The sequence below is a fragment of the Manacus vitellinus genome, unplaced genomic scaffold (genome assembly GCF_001715985.3).
Source record: "Manacus vitellinus isolate BGI_N305 unplaced genomic scaffold, ASM171598v3 scaffold_15_pilon, whole genome shotgun sequence".
NCBI lineage: Eukaryota > Metazoa > Chordata > Aves > Passeriformes > Pipridae > Manacus > Manacus vitellinus.
This window is the reverse complement of record NW_021939122.1, coordinates 6,796,781-6,818,425: the sequence shown is the minus strand read 5'-3', so window position 1 is coordinate 6,818,425 and position 21,645 is coordinate 6,796,781. Positions and strand designations below refer to the sequence as shown.

The following is a 21,645-nucleotide window of genomic DNA, read 5'->3' as shown; positions in this document are numbered from 1 at the left end:
ATTTTTCAAAAGTGAGTTTTACCTCCCCCCCCAATTTTTGTGTATAATGCAGCAAGATAAAAGACAAGACAAATTAAAGACCATCCTGCTCCTGGTTTTGATCCTTAACTATTATAAAAATGGGAAATACAGGTACATACTTGCCACATAATTTGCTTCTTCTCTTTAGAACTCACTCACATACTTGTATTTGGCTTCTTTTCTAACCATCTTTACTGAGAAGGTAGAAATAGTCCAGTGATGTAAATTTGATAGAAGTAGTGTCCCAGGATGTTTCTGAGCTTCAGCATTTTTTTGATCTTAAGTGAACTCTACAATTTGAAAACAAAGACATTTGTTCGAATGATCTGAAGATTGTCTCCTATTTGTTCATTAATTTGTTTGTTCACATTTTGCAACCATTCAAGGAGTGATTTACAGGATTTCTTACAAAAAGACAGGCAGCTATCCATCCCAGAGCAACAACAGTCAAATACCTGGAGGGTTTGATAGCTTGTGGAGTGCAGTCAGGTTACTAGCAAACAACTGTCACAATCTCCAGCACACTCAGGTAGCCCCAGCAGAGACTAACAGCTGGGTGAGCAGTGGTTTCCTGGCATGCTGCCCATTGCAAAGGCTGGGTGACAACTCCTGGCTAAAAAGAAGGGTTGTGCCAGAAGATTTTTTCCCTGCTGCTGTCTACATCCCTGCTGTGCTATCCTTTCAGAGGGACTCAGAGGAAAATATGTGCCTCCACTCCACCTGTACATGACTTTCTACTGTCAATAAATACAGACGTCAATCTGGTGGACTGGGAACTAATGTAGCTGATGTTTGAAAGTCCATGGTTTTCACAGTCGCTGTGCTAAAGGAGGGGAAAGGTGGACAGCTGGGATGGTAAGGGGCAGTAAACAAAACATCTTTTTGCTTCCATGCGTGAATCAGAGTCAGGAAATGCTAAAGGAAATCTCAGCTATGGTGAACATACATTGCTGCCATTCTTTTGCTGTGGAAACTCCCAAGGTTCAGGCTAGTTTGCTTAATCTTTGCAAGAATATATTGATTTCCTACCTGGTCCTGAGGTAATGCAAATAGCACAGTCTTCTCTAAGAAAACTTTTGAGTCAGCTCACGATATTAAAAACCTACTGGCTAAAGTGGCAACAAGGGCCTACCCACTGTGATGGTCTGCTGGACCTTACCTGAGGAATGACAGTTATCAGTGTGTTTAGGGATAAGCTTGTACCAATCAGAGCTTTCTGTGGTCTGCTTAAGAAGTCTGGGTAAAAAAATGTAAAACTAAAGGAAAAAAACTCAAAAAACAATGCTACATCTGACTGCAGACAGATGTAAAAGGGCATCATCTCTTCAGAGATGTGTGCTCAGTTCTTTGCTCAGAGGTTAAATTTCAATTTTACTGCTTCTGTGGTACTCTTAACTGTGCAAAACCAACACAGCTGTGGGAGATGGTGATTATGTTCTGCTCACTCATCAACGAGCCGCTGACTAAATTACAGCAGCACAATGTTTATTGGCATTTAGGTGGTACCTGAACTAGGAGGAAGCTTGCCTTTCAGATCTCCTGGATAGAGGTCTGGAGAAACATACTGTCCCTTGTAAACTGAGAACTTTTGCTGAAAAGTGAGTAGAGTAACTATAAACATTTTCCTAGATGGAAATTGTTTTCCTAGATGGAGTCACTGTTACAAAAACAACTCGGCGCCACTGATCAAGAAAAGAATAGTGACTGTCACTGACTCTGAAACCCTTGTGATGATCCTTGTCTTGCCTGGACACAATACTTGTACTTGGGCAGTGTAATGTTTCAAGCTAGAAAAGCTGTATCTGCACCAAGTGTTCAAGGTGTAGATCATTACTGGGACTGGATGGAAAAAGCAGCACTGTACTGATCTAGCTATCCCTTGTATAGGTATGACAGCAACTTCTGAACTAGGCAGAGAAGCTGTTCATGCCAGGTTTAATAACCTGGTAAAGCCCCATTTCTTTACCTTTCTGGACAAACATGGCAGCCAGCAAGCAAGGTGCAGTGTTTGAGCTCAGGTCAGTTCAGGATTCAGCTAGTTCAAATATTTAAGGATGTCTGAATTTAGTCTATTTTAAAGACAGAGGAAAGCAATACTGGGCATTTGGAACTGCTTGGAAATGCTGAGGAATGTGTGAGGGGTTAACAATAGGCATCATCTGATATGAGCGACTGAAAAAGCTCACAGGAACACACAGATTTCAAGTAGCCTAATCAGAAACCAACCTCCCCTCTCTTTTAAATAGGAGGCTTTTTTCAGTGTCTCTCTTAAGTACATAGCAAGTTGTGATGAGGAGGTTAAATTACAGACTATTCCTGGCCTGGCACAGACTGAATGTCAACCTTTTTTTTCACTAGACAGGAGCTGGGCAAACCAGCAAACTTGGCTGGAGTGTATGACATCACTGCTGCTGCAATATATAAAGGGCCAGTTGGTTCCCCCACCCCCCTGGGGTGGTATTTGGCTGAAGTGTTGTGCCATGAGACACTACAGCGGCATTTTGGCAGCACCCTTGGGAGTTGCATAGCAGTTTAAAGTCAGTAGCACTGCACTACCCATGAGAATGGGAAGAGAAGGGAAAGGGAGGAAAGATTTTTTTTGATCTTTGTGAGCTGATTTTTTTTTTATGTGGTTCTCTCTATATAGCATCCATCCACACTTCCAGCCCGAAACTTAGAGCCCTATGGTGACTGCTGGCTGTGGTTTATTCAGTAGTGTGCTCTACTTCCACACATGCTGCTGCTTTGGGTTTCCAGGGGCTCATCATGACAATGAATAGTTAGTGCTTCTTACCATGGGAAATAGGAGAATCCCTAATGAATTGGTGACTTTTTTGCATAGGTGCACATTTGCTCATGGCACACACAGGAGTTCATAATCAGATGACAGGGCTGGATGGAAACAGGCCTGGTCAGCAGGCTGAGACAAGGCTCCCAGTCGATGGCAGCTCCTCCTTAGCCTGAGTGGGGCTGGCTCAGTGAGCTCTCTTGGATATTGCCAAAAAATCCTGCATGGCTGCAGTGATCAGCACATGAATGGCTATGGAGGATGCTGCTGTTGGTCAATGATCACAGCACTGATGTCTTCATTGTGCAGATAAGAAGGAAAACAGATAAGAAGGTGTCAGGGAATTAAGTGTCAGGTGTCAGGATGTGAGTCACTACCAGAGACAAGGAGCCAGAAGGATGTCCAGGAGAACTAACGAAAAACCCTTGTGGTCTGGTGTAGAATACTTGAACATCCCTTGTGTGAGGCTGCTTGGACTGCCAGGGTGTGTGAGCTGGTCATATTGGGCTGTATTGGAGAAAAATGCTCTCTGATCTGCCCTGATGCCTGGGCTGCTCCAGGCACATGACTTCTCTGAGCAACCCTTGGGGTATATGGACCTGAGGGAGGATCACAACACCCTCAATGAGGAGGGGAGGGGGAGCTGCCTACCAAGAGAGTCAGTGGTGCTCAAGCCACATTTCCCTGAACTATCAAGAAAGGCAACATCTGGATTGCCATGGCCATAAAATTAAAGCTATTAGCACAAGCCTCCATTTCCCTCATCCAAGATCACTTGCACCTATGCTTTGCAGTCATAAGGGGGAGCCAAAGTGAATTCTCCTGCTATTGACCTCAGCTATTCCAGCATCAGATTTTTGATCATTGCACTGGAAAGCAAGATGAAGGAACCATTTGTCTTCATCAAACCAGTATGGTAGACTGGGTCCATTCCTCTTGAGGATTTGGTCTCGCAATTGTGTCTCGAACAGCTTGTTCTGGGCCCGAGAAGAGGAGAGACTGTTCTTGACTTTGGGCCAGCTTCTGTTCTCAGTTACAGTGGTATAAATCTAGAGTCATTTTACTGACGTCAGCAGAATAACAGAACAGAATTGGTGACTCTGAATACATCTACTTCCTAAGCCAACACTGATGCACTATCCAGAAGCTGCATATGCAACTGTAACCACAGGAAAGTGAAATTCAACAGCTGTGAAGAGCCAAACCTCACCCCCATGAGGAATTCAGACCAACATGCAAAGGAAAGGGATGTGGAACCAATACCACGTTGCTGGGCCACCAAATTGTGTCCTCTAGATAATTCTGATTTTCTAACCTGTATCGCTCATTGCTGACAATAGCAGTGCATTTGAGATAAAGTAATTTTCCTCTTTTCTGCAATATTTACTGGAATACCTAGACCTAAGAGTGGTGTGGTCCCAAACATGGTATGGTCCCAGACATGCAATAGTCCCAGACTGGACAAACAGAGCTGGCTGCCAATCTGTATTGCCATCCTGTGGACAATATCATCCTTTGGAAATGTGTTTGTGTATGTGTTAGGGGATGTTGTTCTCATTTAGATAGTTTCTGAAATTTTACATGGAATAAAGATTCTGAAGAGAAATTAAATTATAAATTTCAAAATTTCATTTAAAATTAAAAAAAATCTTTTCATTTTAGATTATTTCACTATTTTTACACTATGGACCATGAGAAATAACATGTAAATATACTATAATAGTTAAAATACTATGTTATTACTGTCCTTAAATCAGAGAGGGTGTATGCTACTTAACTTTAACTGAAACTTTTCATTTTATTTTCTATGTCAAACAATACTCTGATGATAATGCAACAGCGTGATCTTGTTTTGAAATTTCCCTAAGTAAATATTTCAAATTATAAACCCCATAAATTTCCAATTATCTCTCTAGGGGAAATGTCATTAAAATGAATATGATTGTGATTTTATTTGTTTAATCAAACCACTTTTTTTTTTTCTGAAGAAAAGAGCTGAAGTCTTTTTCTTCCAGTGAGCTCTACTGAAGCTACAGTATCTGTTGCCATGGGAGTTGGAACCAGGGACTCATCAGTTCAAGGAAGGTCAGTGCAACCTGGTGGAAGTATGAACGCAAGGAGGGAGTGTACCTAGCTAACGACCATGTGTTATGTGTCCTGCTCTGTGTCCTTTCCCCAAAGGATGTGAATGTCTTCCAGCCCCAGCTGAAACGCTTACCTCTTCAGCTCAGACCACAAAGCTTCAAGCACTGGGAGATGAAGACCTCACGTGAAGAAAAATGGGAGGAATAGAGATTGCTTGCGACAGCTATGGAGAATCATGGCAAGTGTCTCTACCTTTCCCTTTCTGGTTCAATGGCAAGGACCCAACAGTTATTTCCAGCCGGTCTCCGGACTGCCTTTCCCAATGTCCTCCAAATGCCCCATCCTGCCAACAGGCCTGTTAAGTCTGGAAGAAGGAGATGTCTCTCAGAAAGAGTTGTACCTGGACTGAGGCTTTCTTGCAACTCCTGTTCACCCCTTCCATCACATGAGCCCTATTCACTGCCTTTGAAGAGCCAGTAAGATGCAGACGTGACAGGGGAAGCCAAAGGCACAGAGCACATGACTAACACAGGCAAAGGGCAGGTGCAGCACTTGACAAACAGCACAAGTCCATGAGAAACACAAGGCAAAGGGACAGTGCTCCTCCCATGACCCAAAGTCAGCACAGACAAGTGACATTTAAGCAACTGAACCCAAACAGTGCACTTCTTGGCATTAAATGTCTGCCTGGAAAAGGCCACTGTCTGTAACTAGGTCAGTCACTATACACCAAGATATTTATACAGCAACCCAGCAATATGGTACATGAACACCTCGTGGCTATTTATCTTTATAAACTCTCCTACTGCAAGGAGGATTTCTGTCTCATTTACAGATCAGCAGCTAAGGCCCAGCTTCAACTGACTGATTTGCTCAAGACCAAACAGGGCATCTGTGGCAGGGCATGGAATCAAACCTAAGATTTCTGAATCGCACAAGAAGAGCTTAACTTTTGTCAGTTAAGGCAAAAATATTTCTTCCCACTGCCTTTCATAAGTGATAGTACTTTAGTCTCTGCAAAAAAAACCCCACCTTCAACTGAGTATAGTGCTGTAGCTTGACATTATATTGTATAGTGAAATATGTCCAGATTTGCAGGTGACTAACTGCAAAGATATCTGCTTTGCCTCAGGTGCTTGATACCTATATCTTGTTGAGATCATTAAAACTCAAACCTTCCTCACTAGTTCATGGTGACAACTGACTTTGCAATGGTACAGCCCCCTCGCTGAGCACTGGCAGGATTTTGGCTGATCAGACAAGTATTCATCTCCTTCCATTCAGTCTCAAGAAAGGCTTAGATGATGAAATCTGAGTTTTCGCTTCCTGAATGGGAGAGAGACTTTCCCACAGGAGAGGGAAAGTTGTAGAGTACCACAGGATTGTAATGGCTTGAGACGGGAGATGACAGAGGGGGAAGGGAAATAAAATACATGGACAAGAAAACAAATGTAATGGTTTGGGTGCCTTGTAATCAGGAGCACGCCACACAGTCCCAGCCCCTGTCATGGGAAAATTGTAATGATACCAGCAAGTATGTAAGACACAAGAGGGAAGCAGGTGCATTCTCCTCTGTGACCTACCCAAGCAAATTTGCAGCTAGCAACCAGCCATGCCTCACTTTTCTTTCCAGACTTGGGAATCTGAAACCATCCCCCACTTACACTGCCCTCTCCTCGTCCGCCCCAACACACCAATACCATCTGCACTGTCAAGTTTACACTCAAGCTTACATTTAAGCTTCTTGACAAGGAGAGTCTGACCCACACCCACTCATATAGGATACACTCTCAGGAAATAACAGACTTGCAGAAAACAAGTATTACTTTTTTACCGGTAGTCTCGCTCCTTTCCTTTATAACTTCTGGATACTTTTAAGGTTTGGACAAAGATTTGGTAGATCTGTTTTCTATAAAGAAAAAAATTCAAGCCACTTCTACATGCTAGGTTCATAATTGTTCCAAGTTCTAAGTAGTCTTCTCACCCACTGAATTCCACAGAATTTAGGGACAGGCAATATCCTGAAATACCTGTATTATGTTACCAAAGACAAATAGGTATGTGTACCAGAAGTAAGGGAGAAGGTGGAGGCTTTGGTTTTCAAAATTTTCTGGCTCAGGCTGCAGGAATAGAGCTATTTCTTGCTTACATCTTGCTACAGCTTTCAAATGCAGTCCAAAGAACTCTGTTCTTGGGAGTGTGGGTGGAAGGGTAATACACACATACATGCCAGAGCATATGACTCAAGCACATAACCATCCTTTCACATAACATTTCTCCTCTGATGACAAAGCGCTTCCCATTTGTGATTATAGCAGAGCCATTCAAGTTGAAGGACAAAAGTTGTGGTTTGCCTTTTGCTTGCTGTATGGAAGATGGCCATGAGACAGCTACACACCTATGGGAGGACTCTGAGAGGGACAGCAGGGGAGAGCCCACTCACCCTTGCCCCCAGGTATCTCTGGAGGCCATACTACTTCCCTCTTCTTGTGGAGCAAAGCCAGGACAAAAATCTCATCCTGAGCAAGATGGAAGCTCCTTCCAGTTCCCTCTTCACTGTGCACAGGAGTTATTTTGATTTTGCCCTGAGTAATGCAGACTCCCTCTTCCTATTCAGAGATTGATTAATTGTTATGATTAAATAGTGTGTCCCCAAGGCAATTCCTCATTCTTTCACAGTTAATGAGCATGCTATGGTGTTTCTTGCAATGATTCTGTAAAGGATATATGCAAAAGACTGAAAGGAAAACATCAGGAGTTTTAATCAGAATCCACACTTTTTCCCAAAGAGATACGCTGATGACTTTGGCTGAGTCATTCCCTCAGCAACTTCAATGATGCTGTCATCACAGTGCTTCTCCAGACCACCCAGACCCTCTGAAGAAGCTTACAGGCAGACAATAGCATCAGCATCAGGCTATCACCAGCTACTTCTTCCCCAGCCCTTCTCCTCAGTTCTCCCACATAACCAAAGTGGCAATTCTAGCTACTCGTCCATGGCTTCGTTCAGTTCACAAGCATGGGCAAAGAATAATTTCTCAGTTTCGGAGAAACAGACTGAGTCCTAATGCCACTACCTCAAAGTAGATCAGTCAAAACAAAGAGTCTCAGTGAACAACAACATCATGATAAGTAATGCTGCCCCACTGCCTCAGCACAAACCCTGGATGCAGCTTGCAGGGGTCAGTTCCCTCTGAGTATGTTTTTTCTTCTGCGCCAGCATCCAGTTTCTGCACAACAGAGCCCTGTGCTTTGAAAACATGCAAAGGATGGGAAGAGGGACACATACGAACTAAGTATCAACAGAACACAGAACAAAAGCCATCAGAAGCATGCGAAATTGTACATGGGTCTATAATGAAGCTGACAGGCAGGCCAAGCTGGCCTTAAGGTATGAGAGCTTATGTCTGATCCAAGTAAAGATGATATGGGCCCATCTGAGACTGTGGACCTGCAGAAGCTGCAAACTGCTGGACACTACTCTTTGCTGACTTTGCATGTTAAGATGTAGCCAAATATTTACCACATACATGTCTTTTAGAGATTCTTCAAAAAATTGCAGAGATTTTCATATCTATCTTTTCCAAGTGGAAAGTATGAATTAGGTAGCCTTTGTGTACCTGACTGTTGTAGTCCTATGATAGTCCCCAAAACACCCTTTGGCATATAAGTGGCATATAAGCGTATAAGTAACAGGGAAAGCATCCCTGAAATTAATGGGATGTAGCTATGTGAGAGGCTGAAAATAAAGATGCATCCCTATTTGACCTGCTTGGCTCATAAAAAGATTGGTCTGACTGTTACCAGATGATTTAGATTAATCATTACTAGCTACTGCCTTCTTGTATATTGTTATTTGCAAGCACAGGAGATGGATGATAAAGAAACTTAGGACTGTAATTAAATATCTGCTTTTTATTCCTGTCCAAAGAGGATCATTTGGAAGGGAAACCCAAGGGAGAGGAAACCTTACTTCTGTGTAAGGGTTGTCCTCTTATGGCTTCAGTGCTCCTCAGTTTCTCCGAGGCTGGTAAAGGACAGGGGTCTTGGTGGCAGTCTCTCCCACCACACACACTTGAGAGCCATAAAAACCTGGCAAGCACCAAGACAGTCACAAAACAGCAAGCTTGACATGCACACACAAATATACATACATACATACATATATACATATATATATATATATACACACACACACAACTTTAGATATATATGTGTAAGCAATCACTGACCCGTCCAAAAACATATGCAGGCTTGATTGAAGAGGATCAACCTTTTCTCAAGGGTAAAGTTTCCCTACCAGTGCACACATGCAGCTCCCACTTTGGTCGTTTTCCCCACACACCTGTCAGCTGGCTCACAGACACATGATCCCAAAATGTGACACTACCTCAAGCAATGCACACTACCTCTAAAAGCAATGAACTCACCCATTTGCTTATAGTAGACAAAGCTCTGTGTGACCTGGCACCCTGGCTGCAGGCAAGTCAGCACAGTGAAGCCTGCAGCTAAAAACCATTTGCAGATTTTGCCTCTGCCAGCAACTTTCCCTGTCTGTAAACTCAGCTGGACTAAAGAACAGAAAGACTGATATGGATGAGTGGTATTTTCTCCCAACATGGTTCACAGGGTTAGTTGGCTTTTTCCCTGGTCTTGGAGGGATATGGACATTTTGCACAGGTCTAGTAATGCAAGTACAAGCAAGACAAGCATTTCAGAGAAGCAGGTAGGAATAAGGGGCTACAGAGCAAAATTTCTGTGTGCTTTTGGTTTGCAGTGCTGGGGTGCAATTACACCTGCATATCTCCACCCAACTGTGGTTTCGAGTTCACCAGAGAGGCCCTGTTACAACTGTTTTGGTAACTAAGTCGATAATATGTATATAAATACCTTTCTAGTGACAAGTGTGGAAGGATGGAGAAACGTAGTTGGTTTGGGGCTCCAATGTACTGGGAATCTTTTACTTGTTAGGATTTGTCACAGACCTCATCCTTCAAGCATTTAACTGAGGGCATTTGCTTTTCACACAGACAGTTCCTCGAAGAAGTGAAGGTAGAGAGCCATAGCCTTTGATCCTGTCCAGAAAGCTTATTTGTCCTTATCTCTTCTCACTTTTCCTTCTCCCCAGCCTCTGTCCCAGCAATGTCAGAGGACCACTGAGGAGCCCTATAGCTGGTGCTGTACGAAGTCAGTGTGAACCAATCACTTTGGTCTTTTGCTGCAAAACTTTTCCTTACTCAGATTTAATTACATTGCCTGTTCACAGGCCATTTAAAAAAGCATAACCAGTTTGTCTTCTCGAGCTCAATTTTAATTATTTCTGTTTTTATTTTGCTTCTCAGTTCTGCCGCTAGGCTAATAAAATCCAGTTCCTTGGGATAGCAGATTAAGTTCTGCAACAACTGGAGGCAGAAAAGCTTATGCCATTTAAGAAATTTTCCAGCGATTAAAATTGGATACAAGTCATAGTCACAGTCATTTATAGTGGCCTCTTAGCACTGACTAAGTATTTGAATTATTTTACTTTTTCAGATTCTGTAGTATACTAACTGTTTTCTATAAAATATTTAAATTATTTTATTCCTATTTATTCCAAAAAAAGAAAACAAAAATGCCTCAGACCCCTATACAAATCACAAAAGTTTTTAAAAGTAGTTTATCTGTAGGCAGTAATCATCTGGAAAATACAATCAATGTATTTGCTTAAAGTTACTTACAGAACAATGCACCAGACAATTAAATGGAGCTTCATAGCAATTTAGTGGTCTTTTAAGAAGATCATGCCCCTTTATAAAATAATTATATGTCATAAACAGTAATCACTGCATACAAATCTTTCCACACACAAACTTTCAGAGACAATTCTGCATTTCTCAGAGCAGAAAAAAGCCGGACAAAACAAAAGGACTTTCCAACTCTAATCACTAAAGAAAATATTTAAATGCTGCTTGATTTCTCTTACCTGATCAATCACACAAGTGATCCTTGAGTGCACATGCATTCACATGCTCAGAAACCACAATTCCTTAACAATTTCCTTGTTTTAAAAACATCCATATGCTTCTCTCTTACCTTCTGTGCTCCAGCTTCCTGATAGGGATAGCACAGGGTTGCACTTTCTTCCCTTAAGTCAAAGCCCCAGCAAGTTTTACAGCAACCTGCTTACTATTAGCACTTCCCATTATTTATGTGTGTCAGACTCTTCTTCTGAACATGGTTATCTTAATAAAAATGATGACTGAAAAATAAATAAAACAGCAAAAGTGGAGGAGCTAACCCTTGAGCCCTCGCAGACCTGCCCAGCCAGGTGAAGTGAAATGAGCAAGGAATCCGAAGTTAGTAAAATGTATTTAAATAGTTATCAGGCAAGGGGAAACCAAACGGAGATCATGGTGGGGAAGAGGCAAACATACGTATTGGAATAACCATGCGGTGTCAAGTAACAGACAGATGAAACAAACAGTCATCAGCTATTTTTACACTCAGATTCGCCACTGGTAATGCTTCAGAGATAACTAATACAGAAAGCAGTGCTGTGCAATTGGTTCACTACTGCCAATGAATCAAACCTCAGAGCACTGCATTTTTGTGCCTACAGGTGTGAGTCAAAGTGTTTATTAAGGTCACCACTAAAAATACTGTGTAAGTCTGCACACAAGCAACACATTACTGTCTTATGGGTGTTTTTTCATAAATAGCTCATTTCATCATCAAGGCTGGACAAATGTAGCCAGTGTTCTTGGAGTAAGGACCCCATTCCACAGTCCTTCCAAAGCAAACAAGATCAGTCATCCTCCTGGGAGATACATACTGGCATTGGGTTTCATTTGGCACACTGCAATAGGATGTTGAATAATTGGGGAAATATGCCATGAAGTCAACAAGCTAAGTTTTTGTACTGCAGATCTAAACAATGGATTGCACCCTGGGCCACACTGGTGCATACAGCTCCTTACTGAAGGAGCCTGCAGCAATATAAGAAGCAAGATCTCCTGTGATTACAGCCCAACTCCTGCTTCCATGATAGAGCAGGACTCCACATGAGCCTAGTGTCATTTGCATTTTAAAAAGGGCTGCTAATTACATTGCTACAGCATGAACAAGGTAACAACCACACAGTAGCTGCTGCCTGAGAATCTCCAAGCACCAGGACGCTTGTGATGAACTAATTGTCCCTGAGATCCAAGAGCAGCCCAGGCCTATCCCTCCTTGGAGGGACAATGACCTGCCTTCTCCAAAGCAATCTTCAGTTTTGAATTCCCCACCTGAGAGAAGTGTATTGTTCACTTCAGCTACCAGCAGGAAGATTTTACGAAGACCATTCTCCTAAACTCCTGGTCTGGGCTTTTGGTGCTCAAGTGTTTCTTCTAACACAGTCCAAGCTGAATGCTGGTCTTGCCAAACATCAGGGAACTTCTGCTAACTTCTGGCCTGGAACTACACAGTTCCAACAGTTTCCCATGTCCTCCACCTGTAAGAGTACTTATGCACAAAGGTCTGGTGTACCATGAATCACGGCACCTATGAACTCAGACGTTGGAGAGAACAGGTGCATACTGAAAAAAAACAAGTTTGGGATTAAAACAGACAGTGGAAAAGTAGTTTTCAGGCCCCCACTGCCACTGATGTAGTCAAAACTGTCTGTATATGTGCCTGTCTCTCCCACACATTTCTGAAGAGGAGTGGAATGTATTTCTGGAATACTTCTGCTAAAAATAAACCCATCCTTGCTGTCTACGAAGTGAGGCAGGTATAGCCCTGCTTTCTATAAGCTCGTGAACTTGTGAACTGATTAGAGGCTGAATCACAACTAGAAAGACCCCTATGGAAATTGTAACTGCTAGTGCAGGAAGGGTGTTTGATTGTTTGGTAAATCTAAAACAGGCCTCTCACATGAAAGCAGCTGGGGTTAACACCATTCATCATGATGAATGTGCTTCGCAGACTGCAGCTTTGAAAGGACTCAAATCTTGGGATAGCCTTACTCAAATATGGTGATAATAAAGATATATACTTGCAAATTCAGTGCTCAGATGAGACTCTGGGATCAGATGGCCTGTCATTAAAATAAAACCACTTCTGGGGAAAATTACTGAATAATGCACAACAAACATGACCCAGCGGAACTTAGATGTTGTTATCCTGCTCCCAGAAAATTTACAAAGCAAAAATTCCTGCTGCTTCCATTCAGTGAGTGTAGAGCAACAACAGATCACACTGAACTTTCGTAGACAGCAATTTAGACTGAAATTTTAAATCTATATGAAAAGAGTATGCAAATTCCACAAATACGTCAATGGAAAATGTATGTATGTATAATGAATGTATCTTTCACACATACACACACACTTGAAACTTTGTATGCTTGGCAATGCTGAGAATACAGACATGTAAGCCTTATGCAAGAGGAGTAGCTTTCAGCTTTTTCTGACTTGTCTCCCATCCCTGAACACTTTCTCCAGGGAAATAAATGGAGCTCTGCCCTACTGAAAGAGACAGTTTTTTTTCCTTTGTTACCTTAGCTGCAAATCCCAGAGTAGCAGTATGCAGACCCCGAGGGGTCAATGCACGAATCACATGTGAAAAGTTGCTGGTATATGGAAAGCAAAAAGTGGAACTGATTATAAACAGAAATGAAAACATCACCCTGGATTAGGAAAATGCAAACATCAAACTGTTTTGGTTGTAGAAAGTAAATGTTTATAATTCTCATGGCAATAACAAGCAAGGGGTCTATTTAGAAACCCATGAGAGCAATAGGACTATATTGAGTTCTCAGTTGTTTACTTACAGCACTTTTTGTCCAGCCGAGGAATGCAGGTTCAATTCTTACCTGGCAGCTACAGATTAAATGTTCTGTTGATTATTATCACAGTGAGTGGAATAACTTGATCTCTGGGCACTGGACAGATGAGTGTAGAACATTGGCTGGACAGAGCAGCCTCAGGATCATATCAGCCAAACAAAGGCAGTGCAGCAAGGAAGTATTGCTTATAGGCATTTTCTCTCACAAAGGGGAACAAGATCAAGGCTGCATTTTCTGCTCAGCACCTCCTGTCAGCCAACACATGCTGTTTTGCACCTGATATTAGAGGAAATGACAGGTAGATCTCTGCCATATTTCTCCTCTCTCTCTGTGTCCTCTTCTGGGCCCAGCCCCTTACACATCCTGGTTTGAACCAACTTCTGTCCTGACAAACCCAGCTGAGATGTAGGTGAAGAAAGAAAGGTCCCCAGTACCTCAGAACCATTGGCAGTCCTACAGCCTCTTCCCTTGGGGCCATTTCTCCACCTTACTGGAAGGGCTACTTATCCACCCCTTGTGCAGAATATGTGCAACGAGACCAGGGCAGGACTCATCCACAGCCTCTCTCCAGGGCTAATCCTTAGGGTTCACACTTTGTCAGTAGCTGGAGTTTGTCAGTCCCAGCTCCAGGGACTCCTAGAGCTCTGACAAGGAGAGAAGTTTTTTAAACTCCTTAGAGTTTTTTCTATTTGTCCTAACTGAAGCTTTGAATGAGGCCCAGCAAAGTAAAAAGTCTCTGTAAAAGGAAGCTCTGGAATAAATTTCAGAATAGTTCAAGAAAAAGAAATATTTCCTTAATTTAATCTTTCATAATAATTTTATAATATGGTGCTTAATATAATACAATATCAAAATTATTTTCATCCTGCCCTCAGAAAGAGTAAAAGATATTATTTCTTAAAAAGAATTGCTATGTTTCTTCTCTGAAATCAGATTTCTTATGAAACCAACCAACTTTGCTACATTTCAGCTTTGTTTGCATTATGATCACTGGCAGACATTGGTTCCACCAACTTTTTGTCCATTTGTGAATAAGACATTAAAATCAATTTTAAAAGAATTTCTAATCTCCTGATCTCCTCTCCCTGCTGCTGTGCCATCAATAGCACCCAGACTCAGCTGACTCAGAAATGACTTGTCTGGATTCCAGCTCTGAACACTCATCCTGAAACTGTGGGAGGTGCCTGGCCATTGCACCAGAACAGATATAGATTAGAAGGACCCTAAAAACACAGCCTCAGTGACAGTTTTGGCAAGGATGTCAGTCACAAACTCATCCTACTTATTTCCCCCATAATTAAACTGACTCTTCAGTCAGGAGCAGTTATGCTTTTGCCAGTAACACAGCTATCCCACATACTGTGATCACATTTGCAGAACCCCAAAAATATGCTTTTGTATAATTGCTTCACTATTAAACACTCTACAAAGAGTGGAAGACAGATGTGGCAGAAAAGAAACTTACTACGGGAGATGCAAAACACCAGAAGAGGACTAAATTATTCTACAAGTAAGCGATTAATCCTGCAAAGCAATGTTCTACCTGAGCCCATTTTTCAAAGAGATTGCACTAAGATAGCCAAAAACATGTTAGGTACCTCTGCCATCTGAGACCTGATTTACCTTGGAAATCTTTCCCTTCTCATCAGGAATTGTCAGCAGAAACTGACAGCACTTTGCCATTTGTAGAAAAGGTTCAGCCTGTCCCAGGACACTCAGTGAACCACTCTTTCAACTAAAGGTTAAGAAATGAGCCCACTTGTGACATATCAGATGAGGTAAAAAAACCTGTAAGTAGTCTGAGTGATCTAAAAATTAGTTCCCATTATTATGTTGAAGCCAGCAGCATTTGGAGAGATTAGGACAGATGCATTAGGTAATTTATAAACATAGCTGTAATCCATCTAGTTTAAGGAGAGGTTGGAAGAACGTGGAGTTACTGGCCTAGCGTAAATATTTCCAATTTACGAATCACAAAGCAAAAACTGGAGACCACAGGCTAATTAAAATAGCTGGAAAACCACGATGGGAAGCATAAGGTGCTATTTTTAGGGGGATCGTATGAGAGCACAGGCAGCCAGAAGTCTAGTCAATCCAGAGGTGTCACATGGCTGTTCTCAGAGTCCTTTGCGCTCTATCACTGCACTACAGACAAGGTGAACCAGACAGTATGATTTTTGTTCCTGCCCCCCACATCCCCATCCAGATTTCATACAGTATTTTACATTTCACACAACACACTGGATGATTTTCCATGGAAGTTTCCACAGAACCACTGTCCCTATCATGTGCCAGGTTCCTTCACAAATGAGAGATGGGGTTTGAGCAGTCTGTGCAGGACTGACTCCCTCCAGATGCTGGAAAAAGCCAGTGTTTTACAAGAGGAAGTTGTGGTACGCTGCATTACAGGAGGAAGTTGTGTTATGCTGCAGTACAGCTGGTACTGCAGAGGTAGCTGCGGTTCAAACGTGTGCTTATCTCTGGGTGAGGAGAGGTAAAGAGAGAAATAAAACACTAAAACTTGTTATAAGCCAATGGGTTTGCCTGAATTACATGAGTTTTCATTTTGTGGTTTGTAGAATACACTTGCTGCGGGCCAAGAAGAGGAAGGAGTGAAGCACAGCAGAAGAAAATATGATAATTTTATTCCTCGGCAGTCGATGAAGTTTCAAAACATACCTGCATTATCTCAAAAACTCAGAGTCCTGCAAATGTGTTCAGAAGATACTGGGGTGCAAAATGTTTTCCTGCATGGTTTTGTACTGGAGCACCAGTGGGCAGTGAGGGGAGGCCAGCTTGGTTTCAGAGGAAGATTTCAGCCCAGATGTGAATCAGACAGGGAAGAAATTTAAATTTGCATTTCCTCCTTCTCAAACCAACTTTATTTCTAGCTCAGAAGCCTTCTCCGGAAAGGACTGCTGGAAACCATGAAGGTTTTGAAAAATATTTCAGTTTTGCGTGTCTTGGCAGAAAAACAGCTACCATGAGTATTCAAGCCACAGCAAACACAATTGCCTAACCTGCTTCTAGTCCACCAGCAGATCAGAGCACACCCATTAACTGCAAGAAGCAACGTAGTTATTTGCCTTTTTTGCATTCCAGTAATCCAAGTAATTATAATACAGTCTTTCTAAAGAGATATGACTTTGTCATATTTAAGAAAAGTAAGCAATCTAAAACTGGCATTCAGTAAACCAGAAAGCACTAGAGAGGGAACTAGAGTTTATGCCCAGCCTTTCAGAAAAAGCCAATGTGTAATTGTTCAAGGTTTTGCTGAGTGTCAGGAATGGAAGATTAACAAGCAGTGAGATTATCAGTGTTAGCAGGAGGAATTCGCGCAGACACGGGAAGGCCAAGAGCAGCTAAAAACCTGGTCTGAAAGATAGTAAATGTGCTTCTCTGCAGAACAGTGCTAAATAATGACTGTGAAGAAAGGAGCCAAATGAGGAACAGAAAGCAACTGCTGCAGAAAAGTGAGGAAACAGAAACAGGGCAATCAGAGACAGAACTCGGTTGTGCTGCTTCGCTGCAGGAATCAGTCCCAGCTCCCCCACACGCAGCACACCTGGGCTGGCTGACACACACGGACCTGGGCAAAACGTCCTTGGCAAAATCTGGCTGGGGAATTGGTGGACTGGGCAACTAGGGATGGATTTTCATACTTTCCCTGTAGCTGCACTTAGAAAGTAGGGTCAGTGAGATATGTGAGGTAGATAGGAAGACAGCATCAGAGAGCCCCCTAGGAATCCCGTAGGCCTAAAAACTATGTCACATCCCTTTAATGAGGATTAACCAGATGAGTCCCAAGTAATCAGAGATTACTCTTAGCAGTAAAGTGATTCCTGTGACTGAAGGTCACGGTACCAAATGTACTAAAGTGGCTGGTATCAATAAACTGACAAATGCAAACAAAGGAATTCTTTAATCTCATTCCATTAAGGAAAAGGCATGTGGTTTGAATTATGATCATTTAAATCACTGCCTTCAGGCACTTTTTGAAGGTTTGTAGTCTGTTAAACTCATTAGAAAATTCATGCTGTCAAATATTTGAAGAAAAATATAATGGGAATAAAGAGATAACTATTGTCTTTTCAAAAAAGCCACAACCGACTTCCTTTAAACTTTACAAAGTCATTTTAGGGAAAAAAAACAAACACAAACCAATAATAAAATTATTACTGATGAAAATTCTAATGTTCCAAACATGTACATGATTAATTATCTTCCTCCAGAGATTAGGGACTCTTCTCTTAGGAATAAAACTAAACAAATTTGCAAAATCAAGACTTTAAGCAGATCCATAATGGCAGTCATACAGATATCCTGCTTGATTTCAGAAGTGTTTACACACAATACAGAGCACAGGGTGAAGCATTTAAGCACTGTAAGCTCAAAGTGCATTTCATTGCAATCTTTTAGTCAGTGTCAGAAAGTATTGCTATTTCCAAACACAGCAGTAATTCCCACTTCCAAAGTGTATCTGAAATCCATTAAGAAAATGACTGTGTATGCAGGCAGGCCCGAACTAAGAGGCAAGGTTTGATGTACAGACTGGCAACACTTTCAACAGCATCCATGTCATTTGGGATCACAAGTCCCACTGATTTAAATATTTCAACTCTGTTGAAGGACAGTAGCCTCGCAGATATTTCAAAGTGGCACATGAAAGCTGGATATTTTGGAAATCGAAGCAGCCTGGTTGATGCAGCTGTGCTAGCTCCAGTCAACAGAAACCCTTCCACAGACACGACTGGGAGCTGGAACATTCTCTGCTTGCTTATTGTTTCAAAGACAGAATTTGTGATGTCCTCACAGGAGGGATGCTAATGAGACCTTGGAACAGGTGGTGTAAATAGAAATGCATAAAATTCAAACATTTAAACAAGAATATTTTTGCACTGTTCAGCATTAGATATGTTAATGAATGGTTGATTCCAGTATCCTATTCACATTTTCCTTTGTACCTTTCCCAGCTTTACCATTTATTTTAGCATTAATGTAAAAAATCATAGTCAGCAAATTTCATAGTTCCTTCAAAAATCATTTGTAGACTCATTGCTTCCACAAAGTACTTCAGATATAATCACACAGTCCTTATATTTACTATTTGAGTTACATTAGTTCATGAAGCCCATGAGATGTTACTAACAGTCATTCAGTATATTAGGGGTTTCCACTGTGTCCAGTACTAAAGTGAGCAAATACCTACTCTTGCAGTTAGAGATGATGATTTGTAAATCCAGGTCCATGTACACATGGTCCTTTTGCTTAAGACAAAAAAACCCAACCACTGCCCATTTGAATAAAATCACCCTGCAAAACACATAGAGATTCATCTCAAATACTTCTATCGGAATTCTTTCCAGATCTCACCTTTAAACACCTACAACACGCTTTGTAGACATGTTGTTAGCTTTAGAGCAACTGAACTATATGCTCAAGTTACACTGGGAACCTACAGAAAAGCTAACTTTCTCCTCTTCTGGCATTATGGACTATTCATCAGCTTATGCTGAGTCCTAGATGGGAAAACCTCCAAGGCAGGATTTTTAGTAGCACATTCTGCCTTCTGCAAATTACTATGGTATGATCATAATGCCTTTGTGCTTTCATCTAACTGTTGGTAGTATTTTAAAAGTGCCTATTGCTCTTTAGTCTAGAGCTGCATAAACAACAACAATAATAATTAATAACTTTTGCAATTATCTCCTGCCAAATGAAATCTCATTTTCAGCTTCAAGTGGATACATTCATATGTCTTAAGTTGTTGTCTAGGGTTTCTATGCACTAACTGTTGGTATGTTCCATCCCAAAGGTGGCTCTTTGGGAAACTTTGATGCTCTATAAATAGAAGATATTTATTACTACTGGGGGGGCACAGGAATGCAACAATTCACCCTCAAAGGACAGAGACACTTAAGAATGCTTGCTTCAGTATTGGATGCATGAATAGTTCATAATCAGTGATGTGAGAGAGAGAAATGCTCTAGTACAAAATATTCTGTATGAGCAAGAAAGTGAGATCCAGTGGACAAAATCCATCACACCCAGTGCTGGCCTTTCACAAGTTTAAACTGGCCATCTCAGCTCCCTTTCTCATTCATGGAGGTTAGCAGACAACTCTGGGAGCTCTGAAATGCCCTTCTTCCTGCAAGGAAGAGTCACAGTCTCAGGACACAGTCCTTCTGGCAGACAAGAGAGGAAGTCTTCCTGAGCAGCTTAGCCTGGGCACCGAGAGCTGAGACAGCTGAAGAGAGGTGGCAGGACTCTGGTCTCAGAAAGGGGACAGAAACCCAGCAATGGCAGAGATCATAAGAGCAAGGAAACACAAATACAATGCACAAAACAGGAAATTTAAAGGGAGTAGAGATACTGAGAAAGTACTAAAAAGTCAAGAAAAGAATAAAGGGAAAACTAGGAGCAGCACGACAACCAAAGTAATAATTTTTCTTCTAAAATTTGCAGGTCTGTTCCTGTATTCTCCTTGTTAATTTTTCAGCAGGAAATATGAACAGATTAGGATTTCATAGGATCAGATCAAAGGCAGTTAAACATATCAAGCATTCTCCTCTAAGTCACTTCATTCCAACCTTCCAAAGCAAGCCACGCTGAGCTGTCACCCAGCAGGAGAAGCCCTGTGCAGAGCGTTGTCCAGTGCTGGGTACACACTACAACCTGACATGCCTTGACCTAAGATTTCAGACCTCAGTGTCATTCCTGACTGCTGCAACACAGCAGAATTTCAGAGCTAGGCTGGAAAGAGGGAGAGAGAAGGTGGACTCTTAAACCTCTGGCAAATGCAAGCAAGACAGGGTGCCATACCTCACCAGCAACAAGCTCATATAAGCAAAAGGTGTTATATTTCATTTCAAAATCAGTGAGGAAACAGCGTTTCACCCGGAAAGTTGAACTAAAGAGATACATACCCAGTTGTCTCCATAGGGAAAATCTGCCCGAACCGATGCCCTCCTTCCCCTGCCGTGGGCAGGAGACTGTGAGACGGCCGGGTCAGAGTGTCTGGAGGGAGCAGAGGGTGCTGAGTGGTGCTGGCAACGATGCCCCAGGGCTGACACCGAACCCCCCTCCGCTTGCCCCAGGGCCTGCCAGAGCTGCGGGTGCTGCAGCACGTCCTCACAGCTCCCCCTAACACCATCAGGTGCCTAAAGGGCCTTTCAGGCAGAGCCCATGCTGCTGACAGGAGTGACAAGCAAACACTGCCTTCACCTAAAAAGACAGGTGCTGTTTTCCAACTAAATGAGCACTGAAGTCTGTTTCCTTTCACTGGTCATTTTACAGCCCGGGAAAAAGTGCATGTCCTCAGCTCTTGGTGTGCTGAGCACAAGGATTGGGGGACAGAGGAGAGGGTGGCCATGGCTTGGCCCCACTACAGCAGCTCTCTGCCTGGAAGCAGCAAGGGGAATGAGTAGTTACAGTTCAACTCTTTCACCAAGTGAAAAATTCACCTCTACCTCATTCTTCTCCAGGAGTCCGACAAAGGGCTAAGGTGATGTAACCTGCTGGCCAAAGACAACACCAACCAAACTCTCTCTTGCTTGGGTCAGGGAGTTCAGGTATGAAGTGAAAGGTCACACAACAGCACTGGAGCTGATGGTCTGACCAGGAAGGCCCAAAAAGAGGATGGAAAAGCAGTAGCCATGAGAAGTGGACATTAGCCATTTGTCTTCCGAGAAATGCTGCTAGTTAGAAGATCTTTGATTAATGCTACTAAAGACATGAATCCCTGCCCACCCAGAGCCAGATAACTGTTGCCTAGTAAAAATGCCAGGATGGAAACTATTTATGCAGCCTCTATCAAAGAGTCAAATTTTTTTGAGCCCTCTGTAGGGACTGCACTGTCCACACAATGGGACAGACCACCAAATCCAGGTTGATGCAGGTACCATGATTCAGCCCAGCCTTCCTCAAATGCTGTCTGGCATTTGTT

At 42.2% G+C, this 21,645-nt stretch overlaps 1 protein-coding gene across 6 annotated transcripts in view; it reads right to left on the bottom strand.

Moving 5' to 3' along the window:
* The window catches only part of CUNH10orf71 (chromosome unknown C10orf71 homolog), a 29,702-nt gene extending 8,997 nt beyond the window's left edge, over window positions 1–20,705 (bottom strand). The window contains exons 1-3 of one of the 6 annotated variants that reach the window (XM_018069136.3): window positions 20,627–20,688; window positions 5,028–5,258; window positions 141–311 (exon numbers count right to left, since the gene is read on the bottom strand). The gene's annotated coding sequence lies outside the window, so the exon portion shown is untranslated. Of the gene's footprint in view, window positions 1–140; window positions 312–4,817; window positions 4,906–5,027; window positions 5,259–10,966; window positions 11,261–20,626 lie in introns of those variants that run through there. The other 5 variants (XM_018069133.3, XM_018069134.3, XR_001920217.1 and 2 more) reach the window with 5 other exon arrangements.
* Between the last annotated feature and the right edge of the window lie 940 nt (window positions 20,706–21,645).